Source organism: Meriones unguiculatus, chromosome 9 (genome assembly GCF_030254825.1).
Source record: "Meriones unguiculatus strain TT.TT164.6M chromosome 9, Bangor_MerUng_6.1, whole genome shotgun sequence".
In the NCBI taxonomy this organism is placed as follows: Eukaryota; Metazoa; Chordata; class Mammalia; order Rodentia; family Muridae; genus Meriones; species Meriones unguiculatus.
The window spans coordinates 111,760,977-111,779,084 of NC_083357.1; the positions used below are offsets into that span (position 1 = coordinate 111,760,977).

At 38.1% G+C, this 18,108-nt stretch overlaps 1 non-coding gene across 1 annotated transcript; it reads right to left on the reverse strand.

Moving 5' to 3' along the window:
* Positions 1-1,523: 1,523 nt before the first annotated feature.
* On the reverse strand, positions 1,524-1,627 carry LOC132656763 (U6 spliceosomal RNA). Its single transcript, XR_009594454.1, has one exon. It is a non-coding gene; the product is annotated as a U6 spliceosomal RNA (small nuclear RNA).
* Between the last annotated feature and the right edge of the window lie 16,481 nt (positions 1,628-18,108).

Below are 18,108 nucleotides of genomic sequence, written 5' to 3' on the forward strand. Positions count from 1 at the left end.
GAGTACATTTTTATCAAGCCAGTGGTTATTGTACTTTGCATGATTCATAAGGGGGTATTAGCACTGATTATTTTTCTCCTGTAGTGGGATACATAGAACCTTTTGATAGTATGAAAGCTATACAATGTAGGCTTAGATTTTTGTCCAAACCTACTTTATTTAGGGTTCTTAAGCACCTTTACCTTCCTTCCAAACCCCTGCAAACTTACGTAGGAGATTAATAGGGAAAAGGGCTGCAGTTCTCTTTATCTACTTCCTGCTGATCAGGGTCAGTGGGTCATGAGGGGATTACCAGACTCAGTTATCAGGATACCAGCAGTCCAGTCCAAAGGCCAACATGAAGCAACTAAAGCTGAAAGACTCAGTTGGATTGCCTGGAGAAGTTCTCTGGAATGTTTCACTCTGTGAAGCAAGGTGTCGAAGCATGATGCAGCAATGTCGATCCAAAGAGCGATGTCTCACTCTGCCATATGTCCACTCCTCAAAGTCCACCTACAGATGCTCTCAGCTGGCCAAAGTCACACCTCTCACCTGAGAGAGCAAAATATCACATGCCCTCTCATAAGCCAACCTGGGCAAAACATCACATGCCCAGCTTGAGGCAAAACATCTCAAGACCAAACTGAGTCCAGAGACTTCCATTTTATACCAAGAGGGATGATGCTTCTCAGTCAGCCTGATTTCTGCATGGCACATGACTCACTTACATAGTATCATCAATAGTAGGCTCTATACCACTACTGGGCACATACTCAAAGAACCTAGCCCTCCCTGCTGGATCTGTAACCCTTTGTGTTTCTTCCTTGGACATAGGGTGATCTTCCTGAGGCAGCCCTTGTATGACACCACAGCCTGCACACCCAGTAAATGCACACGCCTCTGTCCTCTTTTCTGCTCCTTCAGTTCCCGCCATCATTTCTGTTAGCATGCATACATGCTTACATCCTTATCATCTCGAAAAGAAAGCTTCCCTGTTCCATGTCTACATTTTATTTTCATTTATTAATCATCTCAATGAACACTACTACATTTTTTCCAGGTGACCTAACAAAAGTGCCTTGAGTCTTTTTTTTTTTAATTGACCTTTTATCCTTTACAGGAATCTCATGACCATACTCTGAAAACCCTAACTCAAGGACTACTAAGCCTAACCACAAGTGACCACTTTTTCTTCCTCCATCACCATTGCTCCAGGACAAGGACTTTCTACCTCCACCAACATTCAGAGACATTGCCAGGTATTACAAGATCCTTAATTACCTAAGTAAAATTTCTTCCACAGCCAAACCAGCTAGTTTCTGTCACTCACCCACTCTAGCCTTACTTGTATTCTTGAAACACAGCAGCCAAGCTTCTACTTCTTCACTTTATATTACTACCCTCGATAGGAAATGTCTTGCATCAGACAGACACATACCTTCTCTTCTTCATTCATATCACAATTCAATTTCATATCCTCAAATCCTATGTCGAACCTTTATTATATTGTCCTTCTAAATTTTTGTGTATGTCTATAAATTTTTTTAAATAGGTAATTTTTCACAAATCTGTTTGTCATTCTTGTCCAAGGGCCCTGCTAATCTTCTCCATATCATTTCAAATTTAGTATAAATGCCTCCGTATACATAAAGGTAAGCCAGCTGGAACTTTTCCTGCACATACAAGGGTGTGTGATGTTGTGAAAAAGAAAATATCTATATGCAAATAAATAGAATACAAAACATAAACTGAAAATGTATATAAGGAGTGGTCCAAATTCTGTGAAAGTGGAGAAGGAAGACATGCAGATTGTCAGCTGGCTAACTAAGGTCTTCAAAACTTTAGACGAAAATTTCAGGTCTTCCAGTCTAACCACTGGAGACACCAGGCTAAAAGAGGACAAGAATGTTTAAAAAATAAAAAGGTGGATTAAGGAAGAGATGATACAAGCAGATTTGTCTCTTTTCTTCTGGGACTGAAATTGAAGTTTTACTAATGAAAATCATGAAAAAATTTTCAGTCTTGCTTATATTCAAAGCAAATGCAAGCAGTCAACTATTAGCCTTTAGTCATGACTGTCAAAAATAAACTCACAAGGCACATGTGCAATCTCAATGGGAAATCCTGATGACGACACATTCGTTTTTATCTCTAGCAACATTTATGCAAAATAACTCAAAGGTGAATTTGACTGATGCTCTCTTTCCTGTGGACTAGAATGTTTTGGAGACTAAATTTCTCTATTGACTCTTCTATCTATAGTCTTGTAACAATTAGACACCTACCCATATTTAGTGAAATAAAGCTTTCATCACAACTGTACCTAATTCCTGAACTTTTTTTTTTTCAAGAAAGAGTTCTTCGTTGCCAGCATGTTATATGAAAATTGTAATCAGGCCACAGTTTGATTCCTTATAACATGGTGCCATCTAGAGATTAAAGCTGATGTTGCTGCAAGCTGCATTATTCTGAACCAGTCTCTCAATTGCAATATTTTATGGAAAATATGTTTAATAGGGCATTTGAAGTGTCCATTACAGTCTATCTATATGGAGTGCATTTGAAATAAATTAATGACTGCTTAGGTCAATGTAAGGAGGCTTTCTCCAGGAGTTTCACAATATCCTATGACATCAAAAGAAGTTGCAATACAGTATAGGAAAACCAATTTAAGTTTTGTCAAAAGGCATATTCAAACTTCTACAAAGCAGCACGGCAGTTTTCTCGAGATATACAAAGCATTTGTAAAGGAGTTATGGCTGAGGCTCTGCACTTCCTAAGTATGTTGGTTCCCTGACACGTGCATAACAATGGCACACTAACTTCACAGCTCAGAATAACAGAAATGGCATTTCCCACAGTTCTGAACACAGAAATCTAAAGTCAAGACACCCAAAGGCTGAATTCTCTCCGAAGACTCCAGATCAGACACTTCCTCTTTATCTCTCACAATTTCTGGTGACTTGAGCAGTCTTCCTCTTCCCTGGCTTTTGGCCATATCACTTTAATCTTTGCCTCTGTCCTTTCATCTCCTTCTGTTCTGTGACTCACTGTGGCTGCATGGCTCCAATCTGTCTGTGCTTTCTCTGGGTATCTACCCTCTCTGGGTCTTTCCTCTGTTATCTTAGTAGGACTGTTGTTGGATTTAGGCTCTTCCTGGAGAATCTAAGATGACATCTTCTCTTGAAGACCTTTGACTACATCTGTGAATTCTCTTTTTTCCAAATAAGGTAACATCCTTTTGTTCCAGGGACTTAGTGTTGAGCTATTTTTAGATGGATACCACTCAACACATCACATTCAGGTTTTTGTGGTACAAGTGGAATACTACTCAGCAATTAAAAACAAGGAAATCGTGAAATTTGCAGGCAAATGGTGGGAACTAGAAAATATCATCCTGAGTGAAGTATCCCAGAAGCAGAAAGACTCACACAGTATATACTCACTTATAAGTGGATATTAGACATATAATATGGGATTAACATACTAAAACCTGTACAACTAAAGAAGCTAAGCCAGAAGGAGGACCCTGGGTAAGATGATCAATAGTCACACAGAAAGGCAAATAAAACAGACATTGGAAGAGGGAGAAAACAGGAAATAGGATAGGAGCCTACCACAGAGGTCCTCTGAAAGACTGTACCCAGCTGGGTATCAAAGCAGATGCTGAGACTCATAACCAAACTTTGGGAAGAGTGCAGGGAATCTTATGAAAGAAGGGGGAGATAAAAAGACCTGGAGGGGACAGGAGTTCCACAAGGAGAGCAACAGAACCAAAAAATCTTGGCCCATTGCTCTATTCTGAGACTGATACTCTAACCAAGGACCATGCATGGAGATAACCTAGAACCCCTGCACAGATGTAGTCCTTGGCAGCTCAGTATCAAAGTAGGTACCCTAGTAAGGGGAGCAAGAACTGTCACTAACATGAACTCAGTGACTGGCTCTTGATCACCTCCCCCTGAGGGGAGAGCAGCCTTACCAGGCCACAGAGGAAGACAATGGAGCAAGTCCTGATGAGACCTGATAGGCTAGGGTCAGATGGAAGGGGAGGAGGACCTCCCCTATCAGTGGACTTAGAGAGGAGCATTGGAGGAGATGAGGGAGGGAGGGTGGTATTGGGAAGGAATGAGGGAGGAGCTACAGCTCACATACAAAGTGAATAAAGTATAATTAATATAAAAAAAGAAAAAAGAAAAGTAAAGTTTTGAGTTCATTAATTTCATCAAAAGGAAAGTTTATAGTCATAGGTGACTTGGTACAATTGATATTTGGGGCTAGAAAGTATACATTGCACTGACCATCTCACGTGTTTAGATAGCAGCATCTTGGCCTCTACCCATTGAGGGCCAACAGCAGTCCTTGTTGTTATGAGTACTGAAGATGTCTTATAAGTGCTGCTAGATACCCCATGCTGGGCTGTGGGGTAAAGTTACCTTCCGTTAATAAAAATGATCCTGATTATCATGAGCAAAGCTTCTAGGTGAAGTAATAGGAGGATGAAAAAGGGCAGAGTGGTTGAAGAAGTTTCATGGAGGAAATAAGTGATTGAGAAAGCTCTGACAGACACAGATGCCAGCTTTTGAGAAGCTTTATTTTATGAACTTGTCCGCACCAAATGTCATTTTTTTGTTGAAGCCAGAACTTCATTAGAAAGTGCTTGCCAAGCTCCCAGCCAGGCCTCGGGGCAGCCAGTACCCACAGCACTCAGCTGAATGAGGCAGTGAGGGTACAGTTTAGGGCGGAGTCAGACAGAAGGACATAATACAGAATATGAAAGTAATTGTTTTGCATGTGGGGAAATGTTGAAGCAGCTTGTGTATTTAAATGAGTTAGGTAAAGAAGAATAAGACATGCTAGAGAGGTCAAAAACAGGAACAGGACAAACCGCCTAAGAAACTATTTGAATAGTCTTGTGAAGTACTGACTTCAGGTGTCAAGGTGATGGCAATGGGAATTTTAAAGTGATTTCAGCAAGAAAAAGCAGAGGTCAGTTTCTCACTTTTGAGCTTGGAGAGCAGGGGGAGGCATGAAGGAAAACTTGTAGCAAGAATGACTGACATCAGGAAGTCAGCAGAGAAGTGAGGCCATGGGGCATAGGGAAAGCTACATGTGCGTTTCATGAAGATAGAAAACTTTTGATCAATTTTAGGTCCTTTTTTTAAAAAAGAAAAAGTGATGATGTGTTAGAAAGAAATGGTTTAATTTGTAATTAAATTGAGCTGCTAGCTAGAAACTACTCCCATAGAGGTTCACAAAATTTTCAGGGTCACCGAAAAGGTCATTTTGAAAACTGAAAAAACAAAGGTTTTCTTCTCTCTCTCTCTCTCTCTCTCTCTCTCTCTCTCTCTCTCTCTTCAATGATTCTTATTTTAGAGTAAACAGATAGGCAACTACCCATTGTTTGACTTGCAAACCGCTGTCCTTCGTGGTGCGACAACATTCACTACCAAACATACTTCAGATAGACAGATACTTTATCACTGCAAATAGTTTTGAGAAAAGAATTTGTCAAAAAAAAGAAAATTAAAATTCTTTCAAGGTAGATTTCCCTCATTGTTTCCAATACTTTAAGCAAACTGGTTATTAGTGACTTGAAAAGATAATTGTATAGCTATTTCAGTTTTCTTCTTTTTTTTTTTTGTCTTCCTTTTAATTTTCTATTTGGTAATTCTTGGGCTGTCATCCTCTTAGTATTTTTGTTTTTTTAAGGGCAGAATATTGCATGGCTAATTACAGAATGATTTCATTTCAAAAATAATCGTGAGGTAAAAGTTACTTAATAAAGAGGAGAAACAACTTGAACTCCAAATGTGCCTTACGGAAAATGGGTTTCATTGCAGAGCTGAGGTCACTGTCTCCTAGGAGCAGGGATGGTTCCAGATGTATCACTGGCAATCAGTTTTGTAACAGTATTATCATAGGTTAAGGCAACCTTCCATTCAGCCTCCGTGTTCGATTCGTAGAACTGAGAGTAGAGGCTGCACTGCTAGTGCTTCCTGCTGCCAGGTGTGGTGGTGCACACCTTTAATCCCAGCAGTCTAGAGGCCGAGGCAGGCAGATTTCTGAGTCTGAGGCCAGCTGGGGCTAAACCCTGTTCAAAGTACAGTACAAAACAAAATGACAATTTTTACTACAATCCTCCAGAAAAGTATGAACATGAATTTAATGAATCATGTCTCATAGATCTATACAATACAGAGCTGTAGAGGGGCTCTGGGTCCGTTGTTGAAAGGCAAATAAAGTCAATCGTTCTGAGTTTTATGTACCAAAATGACTAGTTCATAGGGTGTCTGGACATTTTACACAATAACGTATAAATTGATAGACTAGGTAAAGGAGACTGTCCTCCCACTGTCAGCAAGCCTCATCCAAAATATTGAAGCGTAGATTAAAAAAAAAAAAAAATTGGGGGCAAGAATGGCCTGTCCCATCTGGCAGTTCTCAAGCTGAGTACTTAGTGGGTCAGTTCTCCTACTCTCTAGCCCTGTGTACTGCAGATCTCAAAACGTTTCCACTCCCATTGTTGAGTGAAGCAATATGATAAAAGCAACAACAAAAAATCCGTTGGTTCTGATTCTCTTAAACCTGAGTACCGAGTCTTTGTTGTTGTTTTAATTTATGTTCTAGAGAATGCGAGACTTTTTGGGCTAATTTATGAGGCACAATATTATGAAAATAATGCACAATTTTTGTAAACCCTAACATGATTTCCTTTCTTGATATGAAGATATTTAAGTAATGAAAGAACCATAAAGGAATGTGATCCTTTTGTTCAGAGTGAAAGCCAAAATACAGAAATGAATATTGTAACAACTTGTAACTTTCCCTTGTAACATATAAAGTCGACTTGGTAGCAAACATCTGTAATTCCAGCCCTCCGGACACTGAGGCAGAAGGATTATTGCAACTTTGAGGTCAGCCAGAGCATAGCCAGGGCTACCTGGAAAGACGGTGTATCTGTCTTAGCCAAAACTAAAACTGAACTGGAAATTTTCAAGACTTTTATGCTTTGAATATGTCAAGGACTTCAGGAATGAAGCAGATGTGTGTAAATAAAAATTAAATTTAGCTATTTCTTTCCTTTCCTTTTAACTTTTTAAGAGGCTAGCCTTTATCTAAGCAGGACAAAAATAAAAAATAGTTCCTACAAGATGATTGAGAGTGCGCTACTATATGGCAAATAGATAACCCCCATGGTTTGTGGTACACTGAACTTTACTGTACATGGCAGAGATCTTCTCTTTTCATTCTTAGATAGAATTTTAAGAGTTTTCTTCCTCCCTCCCTGCTCTCTTCTCTACCTGTGCCGGTCAGAGGACAGTCTGGAAGAGCCACTTAAGCCCTCCAGCACTTGGGGCCCAGGCATGGAAGTCACCCCATCAGTTAGGCAGCAAGCACCTTTCCTGCCAAGCATCGTGCTGGCCAAAGATACAGATCTAGTGTTCAGTTTCCACGAAATATGGTCAATTTATGTGTTGGCATAAAAATCAACTCTTACCCGTTTTTCTCATAAAGGAGTGCACACGCTCACAGCAGGAATTCTTCGATGCATTGATCTGTTATTTAAGATTACTTTTACATAGTCTTGACCTGTTTCTGTCAAGCAAAAGCATTTTCTAGAGTCCAGTTCTTTAGCTCACTGTACCCTCCACGTGACCTGGCCCTCCCTCTCTCTCTCTCTCTCTCTCTCTCTTTCTCTCTCTCTCTCTCTCTTTCTCACTCTCTGTTTTCCTTCATTTCAACACCTTGGCTGTATTCAAAGACCAGAAATTGGCACATGTGATTGCCAGATTCTCACTGCCAGGGACAAATGATTCCCTAACATCCTATATCTAAACTCTCTCTGCTCTACACTTAGGGAGCTCCTTCCCCACTCATAGTAATAAAATCTTTTATTTCTGATTCTTCGCACTCTATTCTCAAAAGAAAAACCAAAATATATATATATTCTAAGATTGTGCTGTAAACTCTTACCTAAGGATTTGTAAGTTGCTCATTGGGTATGGTTTAAAATTTATAAAATCTACAACAAACAAACTTAAAACAAAAAGTTTAAAATTAAAAATATATACATGAGTATATCTATATGTGATTCAACTTTTGTTTAAGGTATATATGCATATAATTTGGATACAACTCATTAAAATATATAGAGTGTAGATAGGCAGACAGACAGACAGACAGATAGATGTATTTACTAGGAAAACAAATGTTTTTAAATAGCAACCAAGTCAGCCACAGAGCTAGCAACCTGCCATGTGATTTTACCATCTTAAAATGACGATATGCTATACAGCAACAACTATAAAACTTCTCAGTCTTAATGAATTCTCCATTTATTACTGTACCTCCTTTTAGATGAAGAAAGCAACAAAAAGTCTCAAATATTTTAGATTGATATAAATTGTTATGTGGTGATGATAGAAATTTAAGGATATATTGGCTACAACATACTACATAGGAGATTCAACTCTGGTTTATAATATACTGTATATGATATGAAAATTTAAGGTTATAAAATCTATTCAAATTAGCAGAAGCTAATTTAGGACATGTCTAATTAGTTATATCTTTGCTAACTGCTCAATATCAGGCTGTTAAAATGTTTAATAAATAAGATATATTTACAAAGGTCTATAAACTCTATACTTTCTAATCTATAAGGTCTAATGAGGTTCACAGTAATGCTTGTCTAGCTTCTTTGTCTTTTAAGCCTTAGCTTGGATAAACTAAATAATTCAAAACAAACAAACAAACAAACAAAAACTCTGCAGTGTGCTATAATGTTGTGTCTGGTCCCTGAAGAAAGTTCTTTTCCCTTGGCTGGGCATTTAGACAAAAGCTGCCTTTCTCTCAGGGGCTTGAAGAAAGTTTCTGCTTGCTAAAATGGGAGTGATTCTACTTATATCTGGCCAGGGGCACTTGTGGCCCTTCCACTGATATATAACTATGGTGAATGTTAATCTGTCAAGGTCAATGAAGGCCACAAGTTCCAGTTCACAAGCCCCACCCCAGCCCACAAGCCCCCTTTCTCCCAGACAGCTTTGGCAGTTTATAGTAAACTTTTTTTCTTTTCTAACCGTGAAATGGCTATTTTGGTTTCTTTACTGGGCCCATTTTCAGGATCAGTGAAGTCGCCAGTCCGGATGGACTGTATCCATAATTAAAACTTTTATTTTGATGCTGAAAGAACTTCAAGTCAAACTAAACAGGGATAAAGCTGCGAAATTGTAATGTTATATAACTGTTAAGGATAATTAAAAAATGAAACTTGATACTCACCTTATAAATGATCAACTCCTTTAATGTGTTCAGAAATATATTTGTAGTTATGCTAAGAACTGACTAAAATCATTACAGAAATAAGCTTTATTAAACCTCCCTTATACAGTTTCAACGTAAGAAACTAGAAACAGGCACACTTTGCTTATTTAGATATACTTATCTAAAGACATATAATCCTCAGACACTTCAGAGATCTGCAGAATACGGTATTTAAAGTGCTTAACAAAAGATTTTTGTTATTGAGAGACACATCAGCTCTAGGCAGCACGCCAACTCTCCTCCAAAGAAGACGATGGGCACAGAAGAACCTCCACCTGGAGCCGGCTTCAAATGTGGCAAAACTAGCCATTGGTAAACTGCCATTTACCTCAACTGCTGGCAAGACACCCTCCAAACTGTGCAGGACACTGGGGAGTCCATTGCTTCACTCTACTAAGACAAGGTAGGCCAGTCCCTTCAAGTTCATGCTCCACAGAAAAGTCTGTCAAATCTTTCTGTGCCTTGTGGCTGAAAAAAGATGCCTGATGGGCCACAGGGAAATCTTGGGTGATTGTCCTGGTAATCAATAAGTGTGTGACATTTTTAATAGATTTCAGGAGCTGCTTGCTCTGCCATTCCTGTTTACTCAGGTAAAATTTATTCTTCTCAGATCTTTTGGGTTTGAAGACTAGACTAGTAAATGATTTTTCAGTTTACCAACAGAAACAAAGGTTTCAGGTACCTTTTCAGCTCTCTTCATGTGTAAAAATCAGGCCTCAAGACTCACTCTTCTTGAGGAAGACACAGTTACCTCAGTACTAGACTCAGAAAACAGGTTTCAAAGTAACTTTTTACTACTCCTTTATCTAAAGAAACTCCCTTTACAGTGACTTCTCCCAGTAATCAAACACCTGTGTCTCATGGTGAATAATTAGAGAGGAAAAAGTGTAAAGTTTATGTAAGGTCTGAGGATATGAACAATTAAGTTGTGAGGACCTGAGAACGTGTTTTAGGATCTTCACCCACCAGGCCCAGAAGATTTTACCTGCTTTCTGTCTTTGGTGCATTTTTCTTCCACTCTTGCATTGTAATGTGCTACTATAAATTATATTATATGTGAAAATTAAAATCTTGATTTTAATTTTATTGATCATATCAGATTTATCTGTAATTAAAGTGTATATAATCTTAATATTTGTACCATATTGAAAAGCTAATAAAAACAGCCAATATACCACAAATCATAATAATATGAAACAAATTTGTATTGAGAATGCATCTCTTACCTGAGAGAGATAGGACGAGGTGGTTTTTTTTCTAATTACTCCATATTTCATGAGACATCATCAGTTCTACAGCAATTTTTGACTTAACAACCAGAACCACTTCAAAACCTGGCATAAATAAAGATAGACTTTTGTCACTGAAGTGCTGCTGACTTCTTCAACTGTCTCTGAGTTATCAAAATCACAGAGCAGAGCTTGGATAATGGCTCAGCTGATCAAGCAGGACCCTTACAGGCACAAAGACCTGCTCAATCCTCAGACCCATGAAAGAAACATTGAGTGTCCTTGTGCACACTCGTAACTCCAAATTCCAGTGCTGAGAAGGCAGGGACAAGCTCACTGGTCAGGCTGACTAGCCAGCTACCTGAGTTCCAAACCAGTGAAAGACCCAGTCTCAAAAAAAAAAAAAAAAAAAAAATGTCGATGGCACTGGAACATGAGGAATAATAGTCAAGAATGACTTCCGGTCTCTATAGGCATGCCTCGTGCATGCACAGTCATTTGCACACTCATGCAAATGTGCCTGTACACACACGCATGTAAAATAACACACATGTCATTAAAAGTTTTTTTTTATTTTTTAACTCTTTGAGCTCTCTATCAAGTTATGTTCCAACTTTGTTTAAACACACACACAGAAAACTTCCTGAAGTACTGAAGAATTTTGCCCAATCATTATATTCAATTTCTGATAATAAAAATGGTCTTTAAAAAAAAGAAAACCTACTTGTAGGCTTAGATTTTTCACCAAATCTACTTTATTTGGGGCTCTTAAATACCTTTACCTCCCTTCCAAGTACCCCCCACCACCACCTTAGATAGGAGATTAGTAGTGAAAAGGTCTGTAGACCTCTTTTATCTACTTCCTGCTGATTAGGGTCAATGTATCTTTAGGGAAAGGTTATCAAACTCAGTCTTCTGGATACCAGCAGTCCAGTCCATAGGTTAACACCAAGCAGCAACAGGAATCAGTATGACAAGTCAGCAAAAGCCACAAGACTCAGTTGGATTGCTCCAGAAGTTCTCTGGAATGTTTCTCTCTGTGAAGTCAAGTGTCAAGGCACAAAGATCAGCGAAGCAATGTTGATCCAAAAAACAAAAACTGATGTCTTGCTATTTGTAGTTCTCTATATATCTCCTCTCCTCAAAGTCCACTCATGGATAGTCTCAGCTGGCCAAAGTCACACCCCTCTCAAGAGAGTGCTAACAGCAAACCATAACGCGTCCTCTTACAAGCCAGCTTCCAGCTAAACGTCACATGCTCAGCTTGCAGCAAAACATCACATGACAAAACTGAGTCTACAAAGAAACCAGAAACTTCCACTTCAGCTACTGGTTTTTTGAGGAGTTCTGTTACTCTTACATAAAAATAACTTTTAGCTAAAAAAAAAAAGGCACAAAACATTGGAAAAACAAAGCTGTTGATAAGTTCATCTTTCTCCATAAGTAATTTTTATAAATTACATGGTGAATGAAACACTTCTGAATTATTGCAAAATTTACATGTATTTTCATAAAACTAAGAGCTTGGCATTTAACGCATGTGACTTAGTTGAAAGAACTATCCTTATGGTCTACTGAACCAATAAAATCAGTGTTTTCTTGTAAGAAAAACAAAATAAAACAAAACATTTAAACATTTAAAACATTATTTTATATATCTGTTTAAATAATGGGTGGGTCTTGCCAGCCAGCCACACTCTGCAGCAGGTAGGGACATAACAGCATTTGTCACTGATGGCATATGTGTGAGTATAGTATGTGTATGTGTGTGGGAACACAAGTATTTCAGGTGTGGATGTCAAAAGACAAGTCTCTGGAGTCAGTTCTTTCCTTCCACCATGTTTTCCAAGAATCAAATTCACATCATTGGATTTATTTGGCAAGTGCTTTTTCTCACTGAAAAGTCATGCTGGCCTCAGAAAAATTATTCTGAATTCATATGCCCATATACAGAAATCTGACTTATCAAGATGGCTTGCAGTAATGAGTTGACTTTCTGTAGCGAAAATTCTGCCCTAAGTAAATTAAACAGCAAAGTTCAACTCAACTCATGTAAGAGTTTTCATATTTAAAGTTTGAGGAATAATTAAAAATACAAATAAAATTTATAACTAAAGCTCTAAATTTAGTTTAACATTATCATTCAATGGTCTTAGGTTATTTATAAGAAACAAAGTTATATATTCTTAAAATTATACCTGGAAAGCACCATGAAAAAGAATGATAATTGCAATTCACTGAAAAATAAATCTTCATAATTAAACTCAAAGAGCTAAATAAGTACGAAGGTTTTCAAGAAGTCAGTGTTTCAAAAATATTCCTCAGTTGTGAACTCAGGAGATGTTTCCTCATGGACTATTTATTACTTCAAAGAAAAAAATAACAAGAGAAAAACTATTAAATGTTCTCACCCTCTTACTGCATAATTTTTTTGCATGTAAGAATCACCGTTTTCATGTGAGGTTTCTCCAGACCCTCCCATGCCCTCACCTCTCCACTCCCACTTTTGTTTGTTCTTTGTGAGATAGAAGGTTTGAGTTTTATGGCGACCTCCCTGGATGCTGTGCCTGCAAGCACACTACAGTTTGATTCGGCCAGGGAAGGGCTTGGTATGCTTCTGTGCAGAGAAAGAGGTTTCGACTGTCAATTCAGACAGGTTTTCAGAAAGACTAATTTTAGGAGAGAACACCGTATCTTGATAGCCCAGAAGTTCATTCCCATAGCTTATGCATCTGTATACGGTTTTCCTCTATCGCCTGTCAGAACGTTGGTATCAAGCAAGAATAAAACCAATTCTAGACTGAGGTAAAGCTAAGTGTTCTGAAGGCCAGGTTTAAAACACGATGAGACATTTGTTGCCTGTTAGAAAAGAAAGTGTGCTTGTGTATACAGAAAACATGTTCTGTTTGTTGGCTGCTTGGTTGATTTTTGAGGCCCCTTCTCCCTCTGTTGCCAAGCCTATCTCCCAACAAATTCCTGCCTCCACTTTCCAGCTGCTTCCTCACAAATGGGCTGCTACCATGGCCAGCTCAGGGATCTCAGACTGTGGATGAAGATATATGACTTTAAAGTATAGTTCTAAACAAATTTAAAATGATGTCACTACAAGACAGCGCTGACTGCTGCTGACTTAACCCCAGCTCCTGCTTTCTCCCGTTAGTAGTTTTGTTGTAATTTTCCAGTTAAATGTCTATTTCGAGATATAAAAGCAAGTGATGATAACTTCATACTTGGAAAGTTCATCCCAGTCATTATACAGACACATCATAGAGTCTCTAGGTCAACTAAACATAACTAGAGCTAATAAATATTCACAGCAAATCTTGATTGCTGTCCTGTAGAAAATTTATTCACAGGTTGAATATTCATTTAGAGAATGTCCATACCAGGACATATACTAGGCCCTCCCAAGACACCAATAAAAATTACAAAACTTTCTCATCGAGTCTGGAAAATACAGCTTGGAAATAAATGACAGTGATGTAAATTGGTGTGTCTTATTAATTAGGAGGGTGCTTCAAAGCAGGAAAATATAGAAACCATTGATTACCCCAACTAAAATAGTTTGTGCATTAATAGTTTATTGTTTTTAAAATTCTCCTTCTCTGAAAATGTGTGTATTTGGATCACTAACAATATTAGATTATGAACACTAAACATTTCTGTACAGTGTTTTCACAAAGAAAAATGACAGCAAGGAAAAACAGTTGCTACTAATCTTCATAATCTTAACATATTTTTCTGACATATATTTCAGAAGATAAGAAAATCAACATTGTATTTTCAACAGAAACTTGACATTTCCAAAACATTGACATATGAATGCAGTTTTATAAGTTTTCTTTTAATCAAATCATACTAATAAAAAATGGCAAGGCATGTAAAATGTCCTTTGACTTTCAAGAGGCAGCGCTCAAAACTAGCAAGTCAAGGCAAGAGAAGAAATAACCTTATATTTTATTTTCACAGGTCACTGCTCACCTCTGTTATATGAAGATAGATTAGGGAAGAGACAGCTTAGAATCAGAGATTCTCCTTATCATAGGGTGGGTATCTCCAGGAATCCCCAGGTACCAGTTGAGCAGGTTTCTTATCAGGAAGGGTTGGGCCTATAATCTTCTCTGAGGGCTATGTGATGCTCTTCAGAGGTTTTAGGGTTCAGGTAGAGAGGGCACTCCCTGAGGAAGAGAAGCCACCATTGTAGACTGAGCGCAGAGGCGATCCAGAAATGTCAGACTTTGACCTTAGGGAGCAGAGTCCCACACAGAGTGAGATGAACATTTCTAACTCACTCTTTTCATTTCCTTCATGAACAATGAGAGTAAGAATCTTTTGGTGTGCTTATTTTACCTTTCTACGTCTTTCTTAGTGAAGAATCTGTTAAAATCTCATATTCATTAAATTTTTAGTGGTTTTCTTGATGTGCTTTAATAGTTCGTAAAATAATCTGCATAAATATCTTCACCAGACAAGTTTTAAAATATTTCTTCCGACCTGAGGCTCACCTCTGCAATCTTTCACAGTATCTTCTAAAGAGCAGGAGACCTTAACCTTGACGAAGCCCAATTTGCCCTGTTTTAGTGGTAATTATACTTTTCTATCATAGCTGAAACCTATTTGTGAAGAACATGATGTTTTGACCATGTTTATAGAACCAGCCATAGTATTCCTCCAGTGGAGCAAACTAAGATACAATTAGAAAACATTGCTTACCCCAAAGTTATCACAACACTACTAAAACTATGAGCATATCTTTCCTCTTGGGTCAGAAAAGGTCATAATAAGTACCCTATGAGAGTACTTACTGTTATATTTCGCTAAATAGTCATGTCATTAAAAAGCCTTATAAATATTTATCATTGTATCCCTTGGTTTTGTGCTGCTTTCAGCCTTGGTCAGAAAACAGGTGGGTAGAAGCTAATGAAACTGGTAAGCAGATAATACAGAGATTAATAACTAATCAAAGTGCTGAGAATAACTGTCAGTTTTCAATGCCATAAATGGATCATCTACATCAATGTCCCCCTACATAAGGCTCAAGAGAGAATGGGAAAGATTTAAGAGCTTGAGGATGAGCAGTAGAACTATAAGATGATTTCTACTGGACATGACATGAATGATGTACACAAGAACTCACGTCAGCTGTAATTAAGTGCACAAGACCTAAACAAGATCAAACCAGTCAGGGGACTAGAGGTGGGTTCTGGAGGTCGCACCCTTGGCTGAGTAACTATTGAAGGCTAATGGCTGATGGGGGAAGGAGAGTCATTTTTTTTTGCGGGGGAGTTGGGGGGGTTGTGGCCGATGGTAAATTGCTCAAGCCCTAGGAGATAACCCACATTCATGAGCATGTAGGCTGTGCTAATTATGCTCTGTGGGTTTTGAAAACGAGGACACAAAGTTGAGAGGGAAATGTCTTGGGTGATCCTAGAGGAAGCTGAAGAGAGTGGGAGTGCCACAGGATGATTTCATCAAAACATTTTATATAAGGTATGAAAAGTTTAAAGAATAAATAAAAATAATGTATTTCTTAAAAAGAACAAAAGGATTTCCTCTTGTGTTTCAGGTTTTGAGATAGTACAAAGTATTTTACTTTTTAAAACAATTTAGCATGAGAATGTGTATTTGTTACAGAACATATATTTATTACAGAATATCTGTTGTTACAGAATATATATTTGTTACAGCCCCATTTTTAAAAATAGTCTGTCCTTTCTCCATTAAATTAATTTTACATCTGTTTTAGAGTATTAATTTCCACTAGTGGTTTTATTTCTTCTTTCTTAATCATGCAATAATTTTTCTTACAGGACCACATAAATTTGATAGAATTACAGTTCTATATTACCTGAAAATCTTGCAATAAGAATTAGCCAGTGTTCACACCCTAAGAATATAAATGCCAAAAGTATAAAATGATATTAAAATATAAGATTAAGTAAAACTGAATCTCAAAACAACATTTCATTTTGTTAGGTTTATAATCTTTCTTTTAAATATCCTGGATTTGTAATGTCTACCACTAAGGTTCATTCTAAACAAACAAACAAAAAGAAATCACTTACTTGCCTGAAGACACTACCAATATGCAAATATCATGATGATATTTATGTTTGAGTCCTGTGTCTACCATTATTTATATACATTCACTTCTGTATTGGAGAAGAAGATAATTGTGTTCTTTCAATTGAGTGTCTGGAAAATAGTATCCAAAACTACAGGAATACCATAAGATATAGAAAGGAAGTGACAATCTGAATATTGTCCTTCTTTGGCAAGCTTGAGAGACACTTCCAATCCTAAAAGCTGAGGAGTCATTTAGAAGCAGCCATTGGACTCCAGCATAATTTTGCAGTGCCTTTGCTCTTGATTTTTCTGCGGTTTTTGTTTTGGTTTCTAATTTCTGCTATTGCAACAGTTTCCTGGAGTTTATTCTATGTACCTCCAGGATTTGGGGAACACTTCAGAAGGCGCGGCAGGGTCAATGGAACAGCTGAAGGAAGGGCGAGAAGGGGTATGTGTTAGGAATTAGGTGCCTGTAGAGGTTACACGTGGGTTCACAGATCACACCACGAGATCGTTCCACGTGGGAGGTTTATTAGGAAAGGGGGGTAAGGGGTCGCAGGGAGAGGAGGCAGAGAAGAGAGAAGGGGGGGCTCCTGTTCTCTTTATAGGGTGATCCAGAGCATGCGCGGGTGGTTCCAGGTGGTCAGCAGGTGGTCTGGGTGTCTTTTCAAATGCCTGATACCGGTCTGTCAGGCCCCAGGGGCTGCCCGTGGAAGTGCCTGCTTGCTGATCCCAACAGTATGGAGTGCAGCCTTCTGGGAATCACATGGCTTTTGCACTCAGAACCTCAGCAACTGTGATTTTCTGGACAAGTCTGGGCGTGTCACTGCCTTGTCACAAAAGGGGAGGGGCTTATGAGAGGAACCTTAGTGGCAGACATTACAAATCCAGGACACTTAAAAGAAAGATTAAAAACCTAACAAAATAAAATGTTTTGAGATTCAGTTTTACTTAATCTTACACTTTGGTATCAGCTTATACTTTTGGCATTTAGATTCATAGGGTGTGACCATTGGTTAATTTTTATTGCAAGATCCTCAGTTTATGTAGAACTATAATTACTTCTATCAAATTTATGTGGTCCTGTAAGAAAAATGATTGTGTAATCAAGAAAGCAGAAATAAAACCATTAGTAGCAATTAACTATATATAAACCCATTGGGGGATTTACATACAATTAGCAATTGATGCAGCAAGGAGGAGATGGTTTCTTCAGTGGTGAAGTCAATGCTGAAAATGCCTGTGCAACAAACTCACCCATTTCCTTGTAAAGGTCTCTCTCTCTTTCTTTCTCTCCCTCTCTCTTTCTTTCTCTTTCTCATTCTCCATCTCTTTTTCCCTCTTGCTCTCTCTCACACACACACATATGCAGAAGCAAAAGTGAAAGTATAAGCAGATTTGGGAACTGAAAGGACTAGCAGGTATGGAGGATAATGGGAGGAAACAGTAACATGTTTGAGACGCATTGTTTAAATGTGTGAAAATGTCTTAATGAAACCCATTGTCA